This window comes from Lynx rufus, unplaced genomic scaffold (assembly GCF_022079265.1).
Source record: "Lynx rufus isolate CCGP_SWC_20201006 ecotype Redwood Valley unplaced genomic scaffold, mLynRuf1.p SCAF_19, whole genome shotgun sequence".
Lineage (NCBI taxonomy): Eukaryota > Metazoa > Chordata > Mammalia > Carnivora > Felidae > Lynx > Lynx rufus.
The window spans coordinates 31,715,619-31,736,743 of NW_025814833.1; the positions used below are offsets into that span (position 1 = coordinate 31,715,619).

At 43.4% G+C, this 21,125-nt stretch overlaps 1 protein-coding gene and 1 pseudogene across 1 annotated transcript in view; one reads left to right on the top strand and one right to left on the bottom strand.

The window, feature by feature from the left end:
* Nucleotides 1-21,125, bottom strand: part of ATP11C (ATPase phospholipid transporting 11C) — a 174,206-nt gene that overhangs the window by 135,690 nt on the left and 17,391 nt on the right. The gene's annotated exons all lie outside the window — the stretch shown is intronic.
* Nucleotides 1,480-1,579, top strand: LOC124514096 (uncharacterized; annotated as a pseudogene).

Sequence of the window (21,125 nt, forward strand, 5' to 3'; positions counted from 1 at the left end):
TCTGATTTACAACACCACCAAGCAGTGCTGTGATATTCTCCAAAAATTCTCCAAATACAACAGATTTTCCTTTACTTTCATCTGTCACACAGCACTTTCAGTTGGAAGGGTACTGCTAGGAAATCAAATAATAATGAGAATCAGTTCCCAGAAGCGATGGACTGCTGGAGCCAACAGCCTTCCTGAGGTCCTGCGCACTGAAAGGTCCTTTGATGATGGCCTGACGCCCTTTCTCAGACTCAGCCATTTTTCTCACTGCTGCCTCCCTGACTTGACTGATGAAAACACAGCTCTCTCCGGCCCTACTTGGGATAATCAAAACCACCTTACTGAAAAAGGAATCATTACCTTCGAACAGTCTGAAATGCTTTCTGGAAGTTAGGGAAGTGAGTTTCAGTGACTCAGAAACTGTCATATCTGCATGAGCCAGGGCTCTAAAGCTAGCTATCAGTGGCCGGCTGCCCATGTAAAATGAGAAAATGGCATCTCCAGTCCTGCTGGCCGAGACCGTCACTTCTAGACCACACGAGGATAGACACAGAAGCGTGCACGCACTCATTTCCAGAGCCCAAAGCATTCAGCAGGATCTTTTAAGCCTTCCAAATTTGCAAGATGATTCAGTAAGTTGGTATTGTTTGGATTGAGGAAGGAGGTGGGTAAAAAGTAGAGGAAATTAGGTCCGTTTTTATAGAAAGGAACTTGGCTCTAGGCTATTTTGGTAAAACAACTAAACTACAAAATCATCCTAAGTCTTATCTGGCATTTTCCAAACCCAAATCAATTATCTCCAGGTATAAAGTGCATTTCATGGTAAAAAAAAAAAAAAAAATCAATAATAATGACAGTAATGGACACCACTGTATTGAGCACGTGCTATGTGCGAGGCACTTTACGAAAATCATCTGTATTCCTCACAACAACCTGTGCTAAGTCTATATTTCAGGCTTAAAGAATGAGTCTGAGAGATATATGTGCCACGAATCAAGCAAATGGCAGAGCTGAGATATAAACTAAGATATCTAAAAGCCCAGATCTTCAAACGGCAATAAAAGGCGGTAGAACATTTCTCCCTGGGGCTCCTGGCTCAGTCACAAAAGCATGTAACTCTTGATCCCCGGGTCATGAGTTCGAGCCCCACTCGTTGGGTGTAGGGCTTACTTAACATAAGTAAGTAAATAAGAACATTTCTCCCTTTCCTAATCTCAATCAATCTCTCTCTCACACTCCCTCGTCCCTGTCCGCCCCCTCCTGCCCCCAACACCTCCCACACACGCACGCACTACCAGAGAGAAGCAATACAATCTAGTGGGCTGATATGGGTTTTACCAAACAAACCTGCATTTAAGTTCTGACCATGTCATTTACTAGCTGCAAGACTTCAATGGTGCAAGTTATTTCCTAGACCTCAATTTCCCATTAAAGAGGATTAAATAAATGTACGCACTGCTTAGTACAAAGACACTCGCTCTATTTGTTTTAATTTCCCTTAATAAAGATGGAAGTGATTCTGGTGACCCTTAAAACACACATATGATTAAGGAATTGCCAACAACTTCATGGCACCTGACCATGGTTGTTATCTATAAAATATAAGAGAATAGTATACAACGGTCACGTGGGAGTTAGTCTAGGAATGCAAGTTCAACATTCAGAACTCAAGCAATGCCAGCGCTAATATCAACAAAGGAAGAAAATCCATACATCTATATAGACTCAGAAAAAGTATGACATTTGCTCAACAGCCATTCATGATTTTTTTAAATATTCAATGAACTAGAAATAAAAAAGGGAACTTCCTCGGCCTGACAGAGAGCATCTACGAAAAACACCTATAGCTAACTCATACTTAATGGTGGAAAGACTGAATGGTTTCCCCCCATGAGACCAGGAATAATGCAGGGGAACCACACTTACCACGTGTACTCAACATCATACTGGACAGAAGTTCTAACTAATGCCGTAAGGCACAGAAAAAAATTAAAGGTAGATAAAATTGGAGAGGATAAATAAAACTGTCTTTATTCACAGAAAACATAATAATCTAAGTAGAAAATCCAAAAGAATCTATAAACAACTACTAGATGTAGTAACTTTAGCAAGGTTGGAAAATAGACGATCCGTATACAAAACTGAATTTTGTTTTTATATACAACAGTGAATAACTGGGGACTGAAATTTTTAAGCACCATCTGCTGTATAGCACCAATAAAATATGCAATACTCTGGGATCGATGTAACAAAGTACTTTAAGATTTATTATGTTGAAAACTACAGAAAACACTGGTGAAAGAATCAATAATTAGAGAGGTATGTATTCATGGATCAGAGGACTCAATATCATCAATATTGCAATTCTCTCCCAAATTCATCAATAGATTCATTTCAACCCCAATTCAGTATTCAATTCAATGCTCAATAAAATCTGAGCAAGTTTCCTTTTTAAGAGATTTACAAGGTGGAAGAAAAAAAAAAAGAAACTTACAAGGTGATCTAAAAGTTATATGGAAAAACAAATAATCTAGGACAACCAAAGCAATTTGAAAAAGAAAAATCTGGAGGGCTCAAGCCTACTAATTTCAGGACTTACTATAAAGCTACAAACTTCTCAAAACAGTGAGATATTGGCAAAAGAATAAACACACAGATCAATGGAGCAGAGTGGACAGTCCAGAAATTGATCCACACATAATACAGTCAATTGATTTTTGACAAAAATGCCAATTTAATTCGATTGACAGAGGATAGTCTTTTAGTCTTTCAATAAATGACAATGGAATGATGGGGCATATTTATATTTCAGTGAACCGCAACTCAAACCTCTCTCGAAACATATAACTTGAAATTCATCACAGACTGAAATTGTAAACCCTAAAGCTAAAAAACTTCTAGAAAAAAATAGGAGTAAATCTTCATGAACCTTGTACTGCCAGTAGGAATCAAAAACAGTACAGTTTGGGGCGCCTGGGTGGCGCAGTCGGTTAAGCGTCCGACTTCAGCCAGGTCACGATCTCGCGGTCCGTGAGTTCGAGCCCCGCGTCGGGCTCTGGGCTGATGGCTCAGAGCCTGGAGCCTGCTTCCGATTCTGTGTCTCCCTCTCTCTCTGCGCCTCCCCTGTTCATGCTCTGTCTCTCTCTGTCCCAAAAATAAATAAACGTTGAAAAAAAAAATTTTTTTTAAAAAATAAAAAAAATAAAAAAAAAAACAGTACAGTTTGACAATTTGTTATAGAGTTAAATACACACTTATTAGCAAACTCAGGGATCCCACGCCTCCGTATTTACTTAAGAGAAATAGGGCTAGACATCCACACAAAAACTCGAATGTAAATGCCTATAGCAACTTTATTCCTAATCACGAAAACTTAAATGACCCCAATGTCCATCACGGTGAATGGACAAACAAATTTTGGCACGTTCGTATAATAGAATTCTACTCGGCAATAAAAGGTAGCAACCTATGGATAAATGCAACAACATGGATGACTCAAAAGCATTATGTTAAGCGAAATAAGCCAAACTCAAAAGACCACACGTTATGATTGCGTTTATATGAAATTCTACAGAACTGTTATAGAGACAGAAATAAGAGTGGCTGCCAGGGGTTGGTCATATAGGGAGGGGACTGATTACAAAGGAGCATGAGGACTATTCTGGGTGACAGACAATTCTATTATCTTGACTTCCAGTGGTGACACAAATATAAAATTGTCAAAATTCATAGATTTGTAAATAGCTAAAAAGGGTGAATTTTACTGTATGTCAATTACACCTCAATATACCAGAAAAACAAAAACAAAAATGCATACCGCCTCAGAAATGGCCATCTATTTTAGGCAGAGATCTACAACTAATCAGAATGGAAAGTGCTGAGTTTTGATCATAAGTTTAATGGACATCATAAGTTAAAGGGCAGAAGAAAGACAGGGAAGACTGACAAAGTTCACGACAGTTTTGTCTGTGTGTCTTTCACTGCTCACTGATATAGTTGTATAAAAAAGGGCTCTGGCAAGAAAGTGATAAATGCATAATTTAGGACCAAAATACCCCATTTGCTATTTATTTGAAATAAATCACGTTAAAATGATAAATGGCCACTGACTGTCCTTACCAACTGCCTGAGTTTGTAGATGACTCATTTAAAACAACTGCTTGAGGAGACAGGAATGTTAAAGTACTCATTTTCTTCCTTTTACAACTCTTCCAATTGACAAGAGCAGGGAAGAGGCATTTTCATTCTATGCAATTTGTCTTGATTGGAGTTTTTTGCACACACAGTAGAAGCTTATCTTGGCAGCAGAGTCTGCGGGGTGCAAGAAGGTGAAGAGGTGCTCAAAACCCCCAAAGGGCCCTTCTCCCTGTTTGGCAGGCTATTTGGTGACCGTCACAGGCAGGTGTCTAATAGCGTATTAACTAGTGTGCACGGTCCTGGGTTTGCAGGGAGCCTACTGTCAGCACAGCGGTAGGAGTCTTTTAAGTGGCAGTCTCAGCGCCCAAGGGAGACCCGAAGTGAAAAGTAAACTACAGAAGACTTGCCTTCAGGAGCGCCTGGGTGGCTCAGTCGGTTAAGCGTCCGACTTCGGCTCAGGTCATGATCCCACAACTCATGGGTTCGAGCCCCGCGTCAGGTTCTGTGCGGACAGCTCTGAGCCTGGAACCTGCTTCGGATTCTGTGTCTCCCCCTCTCTCTCAAAAGTAAACATGAAAAACATCTTACAAGAAAAAAAAAAGAAGATAATGACTTGCCTTCATTTGTTCACTCGCTTGTTCGTCTAACAAATATTTTATTGTCTGCCGATTCTGGGATGGGCTCTGGTAAGGCTGAAGATGGAGAGAAATTCCGGGTCTTGAGGAGCTTACAGCCCTGCTGGTGGGCAGTGGTAGGGGCGTATGAAGGTTCAGTAGCAGCCAACGGCCCAGAGTGCCCCTTAATGGAAGAGGAAGAGTTTTGATTTACTCCTCCTTGTGCACCATTTTCTATCCGCTCTCGGTGCCCCCGAGTTCACCAAGAAGACAAAACTGACAGTCATTCCAGGTAGCAGGAGCAGCATATACAACAGAAATGTGAGTAAGCGTGATACAGCCAGGAAAATGCACGAAGTTCTGGGGCAGAGGGCCTGGCGAAAATGGTGTAGAAGACCAGAGAGGTAGGCACGAAGCAGAAAGGTTGAGGGCTTTCGTAAGTTGTGTCTAAGAGTTAGATGTCAGTTTGAGGGGGAGACAACGTGAAGCCTGTTAACAGAGGAGTAACAAACCAAGACTGCATTTAGAAAGATGATATTCCAAGGGCAAGTCAGGGATCGACAGGCAGAAAGCAGAGGCAGAGGAGTTCCCCCTTTCTTTTCCGGGTGGTTGAAAAACTGGTGGTGGACCAGAAAGATGATGTCAACTGAGGCAGCAGAAAGAGCCCTTTCGCAAATCAAACCCTCAGCCATGCAGAAGAGATCACACACACACACACACACACACACACACACACACACACACAGTGCCTGGCTGACGGTAGATGTTTAGTAACTGTGTGGACTGACTGACTGAATGAGCACAATAAATAAATGAATGCATTCACATTTTGGGCCCAAGAAACCAGTAGAGAACCGTTGTAAAATGCCATTGGTTTGGGAAGTTGATAAGCTACTCGTTACACAGAAAGTTGAACTGGATATCTTTAGAAATCTCTTCCAACGTGAAGATTTTATGATGCAAGGCCGCTCCCCTGTGAAAGTGAAGTAGTGGCAGGAAAGGGGCTATGTGAGATGTTCTAAAGAAAGCCAAAAAAACTGATCCCATTAAAAATGTCAAGGGGTGAGTTTGCCACATCAGGAAAAAAACAAACAAAGACAGCTAAAAGTTGACAGATTTTTTAAATAAAGGCCCTAGAAAAAGGAAACAACCGATCGTCATAACTAAGCTTCTGAAGGCAGGCAGTGTGGTACACATCAGGAGCCTCCATGTTAGAGGGAAGGAATATCAGGTGGTTGGAGGTAGACCCAGAAGCAAGGTCTAGAAGAAATGCAAGTAGGCAAGAGTGCATAATTAGAAAAGGAGAGTAGGCGGCAACAGGCAGAGGTCCACGTGGGTGAGCGGTGAGCACCAGGGTACTGAGCGAGGAGAAAGCAGACAGAAGATCAGAACGGGAAGAATCTGGTAAAAAGCAATCAGTCAGTAAGCACCAACATCACCAATAGCCAGCAAAGTCCCAATGACAGGCATGGGTCTAGGCAAAGCTCAAGTTCCCAGGAGGCCTGGCTAAAAGAAAGCATCCTTCCTAACCCTGGGGAAATTGGGGTATCAACCACTGTACCAGATTAAGGACTTCACAGTGGAGAAACAGAACAGGGCCCAGTTTCTGGCACAGAAATACAAGGCCAGCCTCAATCACAAGGAACTAAGCAAGAGGAGCCTTACAAAAAACCTAAGCACATGACGTCAGAATGAGACTAGCAGACATGCTGACCTACGCAGCTTAAGGTTCCTGAAATTCTCCCCAACTTAGAACAGGCTGGGGCCCAAAGCCGGGTTCATGGTTGACCTGCCCCAGCTCTGTCCACTGTTAAGACATGGAAGTCAGCAGGCCCTCAGAGCCCTCCCAACATCAGAAGCATGAGGCAAGACCATGAGCAGGAAAGAATACCAATGAGAGAGAGAGAGAGAGAGAGAGAGAGAGAGAGAGAGAGAGAGAGACTGTCACATGGGAAGGACCAGGGAAGAGTAATACAGAATTCTGCTTACAGAGATCTCTTCTCTGTCCACTTTCCCCACCCACCACCACACTTCCCTAATCCAGAATACGTTTCTTAAAAAGCTCTATGGCCCACAGGTATTACCCGGAAATCCACTCATTTTTATATGTGTGGCCATACCTAGAAAAAATAATTAGTAGGCATCAGTCCCTTGGTCAAGAGCCATGTCCCCAACTACATATACAACCTTTGGTGGGAAGATCAGATTCCCAGTACATTTTTTTCCTAAGGTACCATATCAGGATCATGTATGATCATAAACATGTAATGGAGGGGGCAGCCCATATTGCTTTTCGTATTTCCCATTCTGAACCACAGACTTCTATGTTCCTAAGGGGTTTAAACAACGCTCTGGACTATCCACTCTCACTGTACAGACGGAAGTCTGAGGAACACTGAGGAAAGTTACATAAAAAAAAAACAACAAAAAAAAACCCTCCAAAATTACACAAGAAACTAGCGGCAGAGCCAGCAATAAATCCCTGATGTCTTTGCTCCTTCCATGTTTGTAGTGTCAACAAATCTGGTAGAGATGCCAGTCATTAAAAAGTATAATGGAGCTAAACACATTCGCTCCTGATTTTTAACCCTTCCCACGGAGCTCACACAGAGCCCAACAGAAAATCTCTTTCCATCTGCACAGACGTTCTTTGATACGTGACAGGATGGAAACCCACCAGAGGTGACGCCATTTAGATCATCCAACTCGAAAGCAAGAGAAAGCTTCAAGCAACACCATCTGATGATGAGATTTTGCTGCTTTGGAGAATGAATCAAATTCATCCTAGAGGCTCATCTGCTGCGTGACACGCTCATTGCTTGATATGGAAACTCCCTAACAAATTTCAACACAAGAAGTGCTGGTGACTTCTTTCCCTCGTACTTTCTCATTGTCATCTGTTACTATGACTAGCATTTGAAGAAATGCAAAGCAGGCGGTTGCTTGAGCCCTAATATCTATAGCACCCTTTGTACTTCTACGAAAGCTGGGAAGAGAGAAAGGGTCTCATTTATGGAAAGGCTTTTCACTGTTACTTCTGAGTATAAAATAAATGGAAAGAGAAGGTGAGAAAGTCTAATAACTGGTATTAATTGAATAAATGAATTGCTAATAACTGAATAAATGAACTGCTGTAACATGTGAGGAACGTGATTGAAATTACTTAACAATATCCCTCTGTAATCAAATAGAATAAGCTCGGTATATTTAGAAAAGCTAAACACATACATATTATACACCAAAAACCTGACTTTGGCCAACCTTTGTCACCTACAAAGTATGGGCTGCTCCTTTAAGTATGGTTTATTCTTCCAATTAGTGGGCCTTGAGTTAAAAAAAAAAAAAAAAAAATTTCCTAAAACCACATTTTCTTTAATTCACAAAAACTTCTGTTGAATAAATGAAATGAACCATATTCATCTCCAGAATCACAGAGGTAAGCAAATCAACAAAAAAAAATCTCTATTTTAAAAAAGAGTAACTTTACAGTGAAGAAACCTGACAAATACTACCCCAGCCAGTTTACTAGCAAAAGTTAAAACCAAAGTTTGAAAATGGGTGCTGGATTCTTCCATGTGGTGAACAGATATATAAGATATAATATTGAGAAATTAAGAATATAGATCTAAATATTCTTTAGCTCTACCTTTTTGGCGTATCTCTCAAAATCAGGGAGTCCTCTTAGACCCTATTAGCCAGAACTTCCATTAAAAAATATATGCAGCAGGGGCGCCTGGGTGGCTCAGTTGGTTAAGCGTCGGCTCGGGTCATGATCTCATGGTCCGTGGGTTCGAGCCCTGCATCGGGCTCTGTGCTGGCAGCTCAGAGCCTGGAGCCTGTGTCACATTCTGTGTCTCCCTCTCTCTGCCCCTCCCCCGCTTTCACTGCGTCTCTCTCAAAAATAAACATTAAAAAAATTTTTTTGGAAAAAGAAAGTACCAAATTATTAAAAGAAAAAAAAAACACATGCAGCAAAAAAAAAAAAAAAAAAAAAAAATCCCCAATTTTCTCTATCTGCCTTATGGCAAATGTATTGTTTTCAGTTATTTGAAATATATCTAATCATAATGAGGCATGCTGCTCATTATTTTCTCTACTGAGGAGTCAAACTAGAACCCCAAAACTATTAATAATGTACTAAAGGTTAATTTCAGCAAAAAGCTACTTGTTTACTTTCTGTGTGCCTTTCCCTCCGGAACAATCTTTCTGAGAAGTGCTCTAAGTTTATGTCAGAAGCCAAGAGCCTGAAGTAGGGATGGGGGGCGGGGGAGGGTAAGGAGTGAGTGGGGCTGCTGGGGACCATATTCCCGAGTAGCTGACCCTGGTCATCAGTCTTTGGGCAAGTACTATTATTTGCTTTCATTCCTTCTCTATCATCCTTTGCTCCCTCTGAATCTGGTGATTTCAAGGAACCAACTTTGTTTATGACACATGCTGTATATGATTTGGTTTGAAGCAGCTCTGTGTTTATGCGAAGTAAAGCAATGTTCTTTTTCAAAGCTCTCAGTTCTTAAAATATCGGAACTTGCAGAAAGCACATGCAGGGTTGTTATTATCCCTTCAGATCAATAGCTCAGTCACTGCTATGAGATATTAAAAAAGGAGTGAGGAAGACAAGCAAATCTTTAGACTTGCCATCTATTCTGGCAAAAGCAGCACAGCAGAGAGGCACAAACATATTAAAAGCCATTTTAGCAAGTGAGTTCTTGCCAAGCAAAAAGAATCTTGGGCCACTTTATCCACCTAAATGTTTTTACGGTGGTTTTAGCTGGCAGGCAATTGAATTCTAGGAACAGCTACAGGCAAACAGAGGCTTGGAGGTTGAGGAACGAGAGTGGATGTGGGCAAGCTGGACACGAGAACACTTGCAAAACACATTAGCTTCCCCTAACTGCCCCCAGAACAAATATTCGTGAGAATATTCATTAATTTCAAATCCCTTCACCAGCTAAACACACTTCACAATTTAAGTAAGCATTTGAAACATGTCAGTTGCATATACCTGTCTCCTGATTACAGTAAAATTTAAAAGGTCCCACTCAGCAAGAAAGATGTTATCTGGAAACTCACGTTTAAAAACACTCTATTGAAACAAACCACAAGAGACTCTTAGCTATAGAGAACAAACTATGGGTTGATGGAAGAAGGTAGGTGGGAGATGGGTTAGATGGCTGATGGGTACTAAGGAGGGTACTCGTGATGAGCACTGGGTGTTGTAAGTGATGAGCCACTGTATTCTACTCCCGAAACCAGTACTGCACTGCATGTGAACTAAAACTTAAAAACAAAAACGAAAAACAGCCAAATCCCAATTGATGGACATAGTATAAAACACCTGACCAGTACTGCTCAAAACTATCAACGTCATCTAAACCAAGGGAAGTCTGAGAAGCTGTCCCAGCCACCAGGAGCTGAAGGAGACACGGTAACTAAACATGATAGGGCATATTCTGGATGGGATCCTGGGACAGAAAAATGATATTAATGGAAAACTGAGGAAATAAAGTATGGACCTCAGTTAACAATAACGTATCAATACTGGTCCAGTAATTGTGACAAATACACGTTACTAGTAGTGTAAGATGTTAGTAATATGGGAATGCATGCGGGATATAGGAAAACTCTACTCTCTAAGCAACTTTTCTGCAAATCTACAACTCTTCTAAAATTAAAAGTTTTCCAAAATATTTTACAAATCTTTCCTTGGCTATCTCCCTTCCCTGTTCAAATTTTGTGCTTCTAACCAATTATCGGAAAGAGAATCAATGAGCCTTGTGCACCTGTTGTGTGAGAACAAAAACGCAATTAATTTTGTGGATCGCCTGATAGTCACCAGATGGGAATGGTTTTGTCAAAACAGTCCTTGAGTCAAACAAGGAGCAAATTTAAAGTCAAAGGCAAAATCGAGGATGAGTGACCTTTGACAACGCAGTCAATCCATCAGCAGTTTGATGGTGTAGCACAGCCCCAGAATCTAAACACAGCCAAGAATATGCACATCTGAACCTTGCTAATGCTTTAAAATGCTTTAGATATAAATCTAGAAACTACGACAACCTAAGCTTTAGCAAAAAATTGTTTTGACCCTGTACAATAAACGTTAAAACAATATTTTTAAGTTTATTTATTTTGAGAAGGCGAGAGCACGCGTGGGGAAGGTGAGAGAGACAGAGAGAGAGGGAGGGCGGGAGAGAATCCCAAGCAGGCTCCACACTCTCAGCGCAGAGCTCAACGGGGGCTCCAACTCACGAACCCTGAAATCAGAACCAGAGCCGAAATCAAGAGTCAGAAGAAGTCTTGAGGTTCGTGGGTTCGAGCCCCGCATCGGGCTCTGTGCTGGCAGCTCGGAGCCTGGAGCCTGCTTCGGATTCTGTGTCTCCCTCTCTCTCTGTCCCTCCCCTGCTCATGCTGTCTCTATCTCTCAAAAATAAATAAACATTAAAAAAATTTTTAAAGAAAAAAAGAGACGCTTAACGGACTAAGCTAAGCCACCCAGGCACCCCTAAAATGATTTAAAAAACAGACCTCCAACACTGGAATTATGGGCATTGTCAGTTTTACAATCATTTCTCGGATTTGGAAGGCACCAGACAAAAAGTTAGATTCAGAGAGGTGAAGGTTGGAAAATACTACGTAATTTTTAAAGTCCGGGTGTGAGGGGCGCCTGGGTGGCGCAGTCGGTTAAGCGTCCGACTTCAGCCAGGTCACGATCTCGCGGTCCGTGAGTTCGAGCCCCGCGTCGGGCTCTGGGCTGATGGCTCAGAGCCTGGAGCCTGTTTCCGATTCTGTGTCTCCCTCTCTCTCTGCCCCTCCCCCGTTCATGCTCTGTCTCTCTCTGTCCCAAAAATAAAAAACGTTGAAAAAAAAAAAAAAATTTAAAGTCCGGGTGTGGGTTGACTGGTCAAGTCGCCCTTGTTGACATTTCAGTGGACCTCTGAAGACATCAACTGATAAAATGGCAGGGGGGAGGGGGCGCGGTGGCTGAAATGCAGTTTATTACCCACTGTTAGTGAGCAGCGGTGTAACTTCATTTCAAAGCTGGTTTACATAGTACTTCCTATTTTACTTAGCCGGAGTCCGTTTCAGTCCGTGTATTTGCGGAACATGGGCTCTCAAACCCGACTGCCTGTCGGCATCACCTGGAGGGCCCGGGAGCCACAGGTGGCCAGGCCGCCTCCCCCCCGCCCCCACCAGAGGTTCCGGTGCAGCAGGTCTGAACCAGAGGCCCCGCAGCTGCATTCCCAACAGCTCCCAGGGGATGCTGGTGCCCGTCTTGGGTCAACATCCCACCGTTAGAAAACTTATGATCCTAAATAAAACCCAAGGCAAAACTGAAAGGATCTGGGAATGTTCTGCTCTTTTTCTCCAGCAACAAATATTTTCTGAGCATTTCTTGCAGTTCCCAGCACTACAGCAGACCCCGACTCTAGATACGGCGCAGCGAATAAGCACACACGCCCTCTTGGGTCTTGTTCCACGGGCGGGGGAGGCGGCTAATCATCAGTTCCAAGATCCATTGTGAGTTACAACTGCGGAAAGACCTGCTTTACAGCAGTACAAGGGGCCATGCGGCCCTGTGAGACTGGGGGGCCTGACCCCAGGGTGGGGGGTAAGGGAAGGCTTCCTGAAGGAAGTGCTGCTCGAGCTTCGTTCTGGAAGGGGGACTAGAAATGGGGTCTCCGGGAAGAGGGTTCCACACGGTGGGAGCGGCGGCGTGCGGTGGGCCAGGGTAGAGCCCCGAGGGCCGGCCGGTGTGACTGCAAAACACAAGGGAAGGGTCAGGGGTCAGAGATGTGGTCGCACAGGCAGGCAGGGGGGTGCCACAAGGAGTCAACGTGAAAAGGACTTTAGTGTAAGTTTTTACAAAATCGGGTCTCACTGCTTTGCAGAGACGGATGAAGAGGGGCCAGGGTGGACCCAAAAGATATTCAAGAGGCGGGCTGCCCGGAACTTGGTGACAGACCGTACAAGATGGCACGAGGGGGAGAAGGGAAGAATCCAGGGTAGCTTCTAAGACTGTAAAATGCAGTGCAGTTGTTAGCGGTGCTTTTCCAGTCTGACTTGAGGTTTTCTCTGTGCGTAGGAAAAGACTCACGAAAATAAACAGTAGGATGACAGGTCAGATGCTTCTCTTTTCCAAGAAGGAAAAATTTCCTTTGAGAGCGTTATATATGAAGCTCAAAGTAACCTTATTGTCCCCTTTCACTGTTGTGGAAGCAAAGACTGACAGAATTACTTATCTCATTTGGAAGAGCATCTAATTTTTAGCTTTTGCATGGCATTTATCACTTTCTGCCTGGTATTTTCGTCACATCTTCTATGTGCCTCATTCTCTTTTTCTAAACTCGAAGTTCCCTAATGAAAGATAATTACTACAACAATAAGAAATCTTAGAGGCATCTATGTACTGAAATGTAGGGGTGCTGGAGGTGGGAAGGGGAGTAGAGAAAAAACAGGCAGAAAAGCCTTTTCTTTTGTCCCATTGACCAAATGGGTTGCCCTTTAAAAAAATGGTGCAGAGGAGGGGCGCCTGGGTGGCGCAGTCGGTTAAGTGTCCGACTTCAGCCAGGTCACGATCTCGCGGTCCGAGTTCGAGCCCCGCGTCGGGCTCTGGGCTGATGGCTCGGAGCCTGGAGCCTGTTTCCGATTCTGTGTCTCCCTCTCTCTCTCTGCCCCTCCCCCGTTCATGCTCTGTCTCTCTCTGTCCCAAAAATAAATAAACGTTGAAAAAAAAAAATTAAAAAAAAATGGTGCAGAGGAGTAGAAAAAGGTGTTCACTGTGTATTTTACATTGAAATATACTTAAATCAGTAGTGGAATAGAATTAAAATAGTGAAGGGTTGTAAAGTATTGCTTTCTATAACTAGAAGAAAACTAAGCAATATTTGGATGACCAGTGGTGAACATGAAAATATTCCTTTTAAAATGTTTTTAATGTTTATTTTTGACAGAGAGAGAGAGAGAGAGAGCGAGAGAGAGCGCATGTGTGAAAGCAGGGGAGGGGCAGAGAGAGAGGAGGACAGAGGATCTGAGGTAGGCTCTGCGCTGAGAGCAGAGAGCCTGATGTGGGGCTCGAACTGTGAGATCATGACCTAAGCCGAAGTCAGATACTTAACCAACTAAGCCAACCCAGGCGCCCCTCCATTGTTTTTAATGTCACCATATCCTTAATTTTTTTTTTACATTTATTTATTTTTGAGAGACAGAGAGAGAGCACAAGCGGGGGAGGGGCAGAGAGAGAAAGAGACACAGGATCCGAAGCAGGCTCCAGGCTCCGAGCTGTCGGCACAGAGCCCGACGCCGGGCTCGAACCCACAAACCGCAAGATCATGACCTGAGCCGAAGTCGGACGCTCAACCGACCGAGCCACCCAGGCGCCCCTTAATGTCACCATATCCTTAAAACTACACTTGACAACAGCTGACTAAAATGAACGAGAGTTCTATAGCAGACTCACAGAGATCATACATAATTCTGTTAGAAAGAAAATCACCCCCCCCAAAAGCCTATAAAACAAGTATGTGCAACACTCTTTTTTTTTTACATAAGAAGAACCTTCTTTTTATTTATTTATTTATTTTTTGAGACAGAGAGAGACAGAGCATGAACAGGGGAGGGGCAGAGAGAGAGGGAGACACAGAATCCGAAGCAGGCTCCAGGCTCTGAGCTGTCAGCACAGAGCCCGACGTGGGGGCTCGAACTCACGAACTGCAAGATCATGACCTGAGCCGAAGTCAGATGCTTAACCGACTGAGCCACCCAGGCGCCCCTGTGCAACACTCTTAAAGTGAGTGTTGCAAAGGGAGGGACCTTAGTACCTTCTCTCTTAGGGAGCTAAGCTTAGCATCTTTCGAAGAGCCAAGACAAAATCCCACAGTCCCAAATCTGTGACAAATGTCTGTCTGGGTCCAGGCCCTAGCATTAGAACCCACCCATCCAGGGGCGCCTGGGTGGCGCAGTCGGTTAAGCGTCCGACTTCAGCCAGGTCACGATCTCGCGGTCCGGGAGTTCGAGCCCCGCGTCAGGCTCTGGGCTGATGGCTCAGAGCCTGGAGCCTGTTTCCGATTCTGTGTCTCCCTCTCTCTCTGCCCCTCCCCCGTTCATGCTCTGTCTCTCTCTGTCCCAAGGGTAAATAAACGTTGAAAAAAAAAAAAAAAAATTTAAAAAAAAAAAAAAAAAGAACCCACCCATCCAGCGTTCATTGGTGAGGGCCTCCTAGCACTGCTTGCTCTAAGTCAACTGCAGTAGGATGGTGCCTTTCTACTAACTACTTTCAGATAAGGTCTGAGATTCAAACACATTAAAACCAGCCCTCCCGCACAGTAGGCCTGGTAACAACGCAGAATGGTATTTCTTGCTCACGGGCGTCAGTCGGGGCTTTATTCAAATGGCACCTTTTCGGTGAGGCTTTCCTTTGTCACCCTCTGAAAAATCGCCACCTCTACCCCGATACTCCCCATCCCTTCCCTGCTTTATTTCCCCTTTACCACCCATCACGAGCATACACGACGTTACAATTATTTATCTTGTTTGTTCATGGTCTGTTTCCCTGTCTACTGGTTATCCTCTCGGTTGTCTTCCTGAGCACCTGCGTTTTCAGCTAGAAACGGCATTTCCCCGTCTCCCTTGTGGCTAGGGAGGATCGTACGAAAAAGATCTCTCCAAAGGTATGTGTGCAATAGTGACCTGTGAAACTTCTTGGTCATTTTCCTACAGAAACTTGCACTGAACCCCCTCTTGCCTTCTAGCTGGCGGGAACTTGAAAATCCACTGCGGAGGAAGGCAAAACCACCCCATTCCCTCCCAGAACAGAGGCTGGCTCTTTGCTCCGGGCTATTACGTGCCAGAGAAACAAACACTTGCCTTTTCTGGCCACTGTAGTTTGGAGCTGTTACATCAGTTTACCCTTTGCCCTAAGAACACCCTCCCACATTAAAATGTAAGGAAGGTCAGAGGTGCCTGGCTGGCTCAGTCGGTAGAACACGCGACTCTTGATCTTGGGGTCATGAGTTCGAGCCCCATACTGGGGGTAGAGATTACATAAAAAATAAAATAAAATCTTTAAAAAATAATAAAACGTAAGCCCCGTGGCGGGGGGGAGGGGAGGGGCGGATGTTTTTGTCTGTTTTGCTCTCCAGTTCATTACTAGCTAGAACAGTACCGGGCACTTGGTAGAGTCCTCTATATAGACACAGAGTAAATATCTATAGCTGATTAAACGGACAACTCTATCATCATCACCCTTCCACATCTCCCAGTCACCTTCACGGCTTCAAGAAGTTCAGATTACAAGATTCAAATTGCTCCCAAGACAGTGACCCGGAAGTTCCTCTATACCCCACTCACTCCCATCACCCCACTCCCTCCACTGGGTGCGCCCTGTACCCCCATGAGCCTCCTTTCAGGTTCCCAACGTGCCTGGCCCTCGCCCACCTCAGGGCCTTTGAACAAGCTGGTTCTAAGTCCTACTCCCAAGCCCCTTTGTAGAAAGAGTCCCTCATTCCTCCAGTTGTCTGTGCAAATGCTGTCTCCTCACACGGAACTTGCGGGCTACTCTTATCGAAAACAGACCCCGATTCTGTCATCTGTTTCTATTCATTTTACTCATAACTTATGAAAATGAGTCAGTATAATATTTGTTGGCTTCTTTTTAAATTGTAACTTAGATTACAAGCTCCATAAGGACATGAACCGCTTGTTTTCACTCACCACTCAGTTCCTCTTTAGCATGGTGCCCGGCCAGCCATAAGAAGTCAACGGAAGGGTGAATGAATGAATGCACTGAAGATACTGAGTGGCTTTAAATATTTTGAGGCAGACAGGAGTTAAAAACTCTCCATAAAGGTGGTCTTCAAACGTCCTTGACTACTAGCCTGACAATAACCCAAGTTTCTATTTATGGGGATATAAACCAGTGCACATTCTGGCATGCTTTTGAGTGTTAGAAGGCTCATCATTCCTCCTTTCCACGACAAGTTTTTAGTTGCTCTCGACCAGGTGGAATTTGAAGGGACTCGTGCTGGCATGACGGACCAAGAGCAGCCCTTACCAGGATGTCAAATGCAGGTTCGCATGGACCTACACAATTCAAAATAAATGATTATATTTTGGGAGCATGTCAACTGGTCTCTCAGGACCTCAGTCCCAAGGACCAAGGTTCCTCTAATATTTCAGGTCGTTTCAGCTCATCAATTTGCTTCTGGGCTACGTAACCAGAGGTGGCCCTCCAGAACTGTAGGAGCACCAGCCAAACTGGGCACTATGGAGGCACGGTTTCCCTCTGTATCTTGTCGGTGGTGTGGATCTGCAAACCTATACATGGGATAAAGCTGTACAGACCCACCCACCACCCACACACACACCCACGCACACGAATACAAGGATAACTTGAGAAATCTGATTAAGATTGGTGGTTTCGACAGTATACTAGTTTTGAAAGACGTTACCCTGGGGAGAAAGTGGGTGAAGGGCACACAGGAGCGCTCTGTTATTTCTCACAACTGCACACATAGCTGCGATTTTCTCAATATACACGTCAATTCTAGGGCGCCCAGGCGGCGCAGTCAGTTAAGTGTCCAACTCCTGATTTCAGCTCGGGTCATGATCTCATGGTCCTGAGATCGAGCCCCGCGTCAGACTCTGTGCTGGGCACGGAGCCTGCTTGAGATTCTCATTCTCATTCTCTCTCTCTCTCTCTCTCCCCACCTGCCCCTCTTCCCTGCTCCCACTCTCTCTCTCTCAAAATAAACATTTAAGACCATTTCAATTTTAAAATGCCGCTTCAACATAGAAACTCTAGGATGCTGCAGAATTCAACTGGTTACATGTCTGAAGAAAACAGGAAGGAAGAGGCTGGGGAAATGAGAGAAAGAGAAGTAGGACTGAACATGAAACTTCAGAGTGGGAAAGATTACTACATCACACACACTGCAATCTCTGAAAATACAAGTACATGGCTGCACAATCTACTTCAGGTCACAATGTCAAGGAGTAAAAGGCTGCTACAGAAAACCTAGTTCATGCCCCTGAATTTTAAAGATCTGAAAAAGGACATTCACAATAATAATCTGCCAAGTTTTCAAACTTTTACAAAAAGGGAGAGACTAGCTTTCCAATTTTGGCATAGCCAAGGATTGCTTAAACAAGATACATACAGCACTAACTGGAAAGAAAGAGACTGAAATTTTAACTACATTAAAATTAGGAACTTGTTTATCAAAAAGACACCAAACAAAACGGCAAAAGGACAAGTCACCGACACGGTATCTGCAACAAATATAACCAACAAAGGATTAATGCCCTGGATGTCAAAAGGACTCATAATTCTAAATCGGTCTGAAGAAAGATGAACAACGCAAGAGAAAACAGTCAAAAGACATAAATAAGTATTAAGGGAAACATCAAATGGCCCTTAAACATATGCAAAGATGCTCGACTTCATTAGCAATCAAAGACTTGGCCAAAAGAAGTCAGACAATACCAAGTATTGAAAAATAGGAAGCAACAGGAATTCACACATTGCTAATGAGAGTGCATATTGGCTAAACCACTTTGGAGAACAATCTCACCTCTTCTTGTACAGCTGCACATTTCAAGACTGTCATTAATAGTGTATGTCCTATATTTATGCCCATGTGTTTGTACCCGTATGTGTGAAGCCTATACATACACATACGGACTCATAGGGGAAAATCCCATCATAAATATACACCAAAAGACACATATTTTCTTTTTTTTCCTTTATTTATTTTGAGAGAGAGAGAACGCACAGGGGAGGGGCAGAGAGAGAGAGAGAGAGAGGAAGAGTGAGAGAATCCCAAGCAGGTTCCACATCATCAGCATGGAGCCCGGCGTGGGGCTTGAACTCATGAACCGTGAGATCATGACCTGAGCCAAAACTGAGAATTGGGTACTTAACCAAATGAGCCACCCAGGTGCCCCAAGACACATATTTTCTCATCATAACAGGAAAAAACAAAAAAACAAACCCAACACCTACAAACAACCTAAAGGTCCACTGACAAAAGAATGAATAAATTCTGGTATATTTCCAAATGAGTATTATTCTGCAGCAACAATGAATGGACTATAGCTAAATAAAACCTTATAAGGAACCTTAGCAATACAATATTAAGAAAAAAAAACCAGCATACCCCGTTTACGTAAAGCTCAAAATAAGAAAACAAAAATAATGGATTATCTAGGTTTGCATATCTTTGTGTTAAAACTGTTTTTTAAAGCAATGGAATGACCCAGAACTAAAGTTAATTGTTGCAGAGCGGAGGGGAGGCAGAGGGATGAGACAGGAGAGTAACCCAGGCAGAATTATACTGGTTGTGGTTTAATTCTCAAGCTAGGTGGTAGGTGCATAGGTATTCATCTTACTCTTATGCATATGTTTCATATTCTGTATGCACTAAATACTCCACTTTACAAAGATGATTTCTGTAGCATCAAAGTGATTTTCCTAAAGCTATGAAGCTGGTGAGTGGAGGCACCGTAACAGAAACGTTCCCAGCATGAGACTGGAAACGACTTCCACCATACTAGGTGTCTATTGGGAACAATTGTTGATGGAACATGAATTTCATGACTTAAATTATTACTTCCAAACATGTATCCTATAAATCTCTTAACGTCTTTTGATTGATTTCATTTGATTTTATAATGATTACATGGCTTTCACTTGTATCTTTGGTAGGTCACGTGTAGTATGTCTACTTTTGCACAAGAAGAAGAGTTTAATCATACTGCCTTGTATTTCAAAACGGATATATATTCTACTGATACTTTCCATCAATGTCTAGGGTCTGACCTAAATTAACAAGTGATTATGACTCTTAAAATAGATTTACAGAATTCCATTTCATGAAACCGCTCCCTTGCTATTGGTGTTATCCTCTGGTTGAATCACTGGCTATAAAAAACAGAGCAAGCACCGAATTCTACTCCATCACACTACTGGTTCTAAAATTTATACCTATGAAATGTCTAACCATTGTCTCCTATTGTCTCCCAGCTGCTGTCACTCAGGCAATCCAAGGGCTTGCCTCTCTATCTACCATGGTGCAGCTAATTGTGTTCGTAAGTACAGAGGAGTAAGAGGGTCTTCGGGAAATAATGCCAGGAGGCCACTGGCAAAGAAAACAGGGGTGGTGCTCCCCAGGAAGCTTACCCATCATATTTTAGCATCACCAAAAATGCTCTCCTCCATTAGAGCTGTTAGCTAAGAGGTCAACGTAATCAGAGTTGAGTTGAGTTCTAGACCATAATACTAACACAGGCACAGGTCTACATGTGACCCTCCATCATTCGGGTCGGTGTAAAACTAAAAAGTACAACCACTGTTAAAAGACAATGAACAGCATGAACAGCCTAAAGGTTGTCATTGTGCCTATTCAAAGTATAGACAATTTAGCCTGCACTCATTAAAGAGACCGAAGTTTGGGGTAGAGTACAGTCAAATGAACAACCAAGAGATGGAGACCTGAGGAGTAACGCTGATAAACAGCCCAATAGTAAACAGTAAAAAACATTCCACTGCTTGACTGTGAAGCCTAAAACAAATACTACAAAATTATAGAAATAGAAGAGAACTTAAATATAGATGACCCAAGAGCCCTCACAATTCACAGAAGAGGAAACGGAGGACATACGTAACAGAGCTGAGCGTAGGGTTCCCTATCTCTGAACTCCCATTCACTGAATAGTCTTGGACAAGCCATTTGCCCTCTCTGTCCATTTCCTCCGCTGTAAAATGAAGAGGCTGGAGAACTGGATGGTCTCTAGGACTCGCTGAGCCTTTACAGACCGTGTAGCAGTCCAAGCCCCTCATTTTAGAGACAGAAAGTCTAGCAAACTAGTTACTTACAGTAAGGTCTTCTATTCCTGATCTCTGTACACTTTAGATTGTTCATTCATCTGCACATGATCCTAGGAAGTAAGTGTGACGGTTAATTTTATGCCTTCTCTTGACCGGGCCACGCAGGGCCCCGATATTTTTGGTCAAACATTATTCTAGGTGTGTCCGTGGGGGTATTTCCGGACGGGATGAACATCCGCATTGGCAGACAGAGTAAAGGAGACTGTCCTCCGTAAGGCTAGCGGACTTCACCCAATCAGCTGAAAGCCTGAAGACAACAAAAAAAGACTGACTTTCCTCCAGTCAAGGGGAACTTCTGTCTAATAGCCCTTGGAGCTGGGGCATTGATTTCACCTGCCTTTGGACTCGAACTGGAATGCTGGCTCTTGGATTGGAACTTACATCATCAGCTCTCCTGGTTCTCAGGCCTTCCCACTTGGACTTTACGCCATTGGCTCTCTTGGGTCTCCAGCTTGCTAACTGTAGGTCTCAGGATTTGTCAACCTCCATAATCATGAGTCATT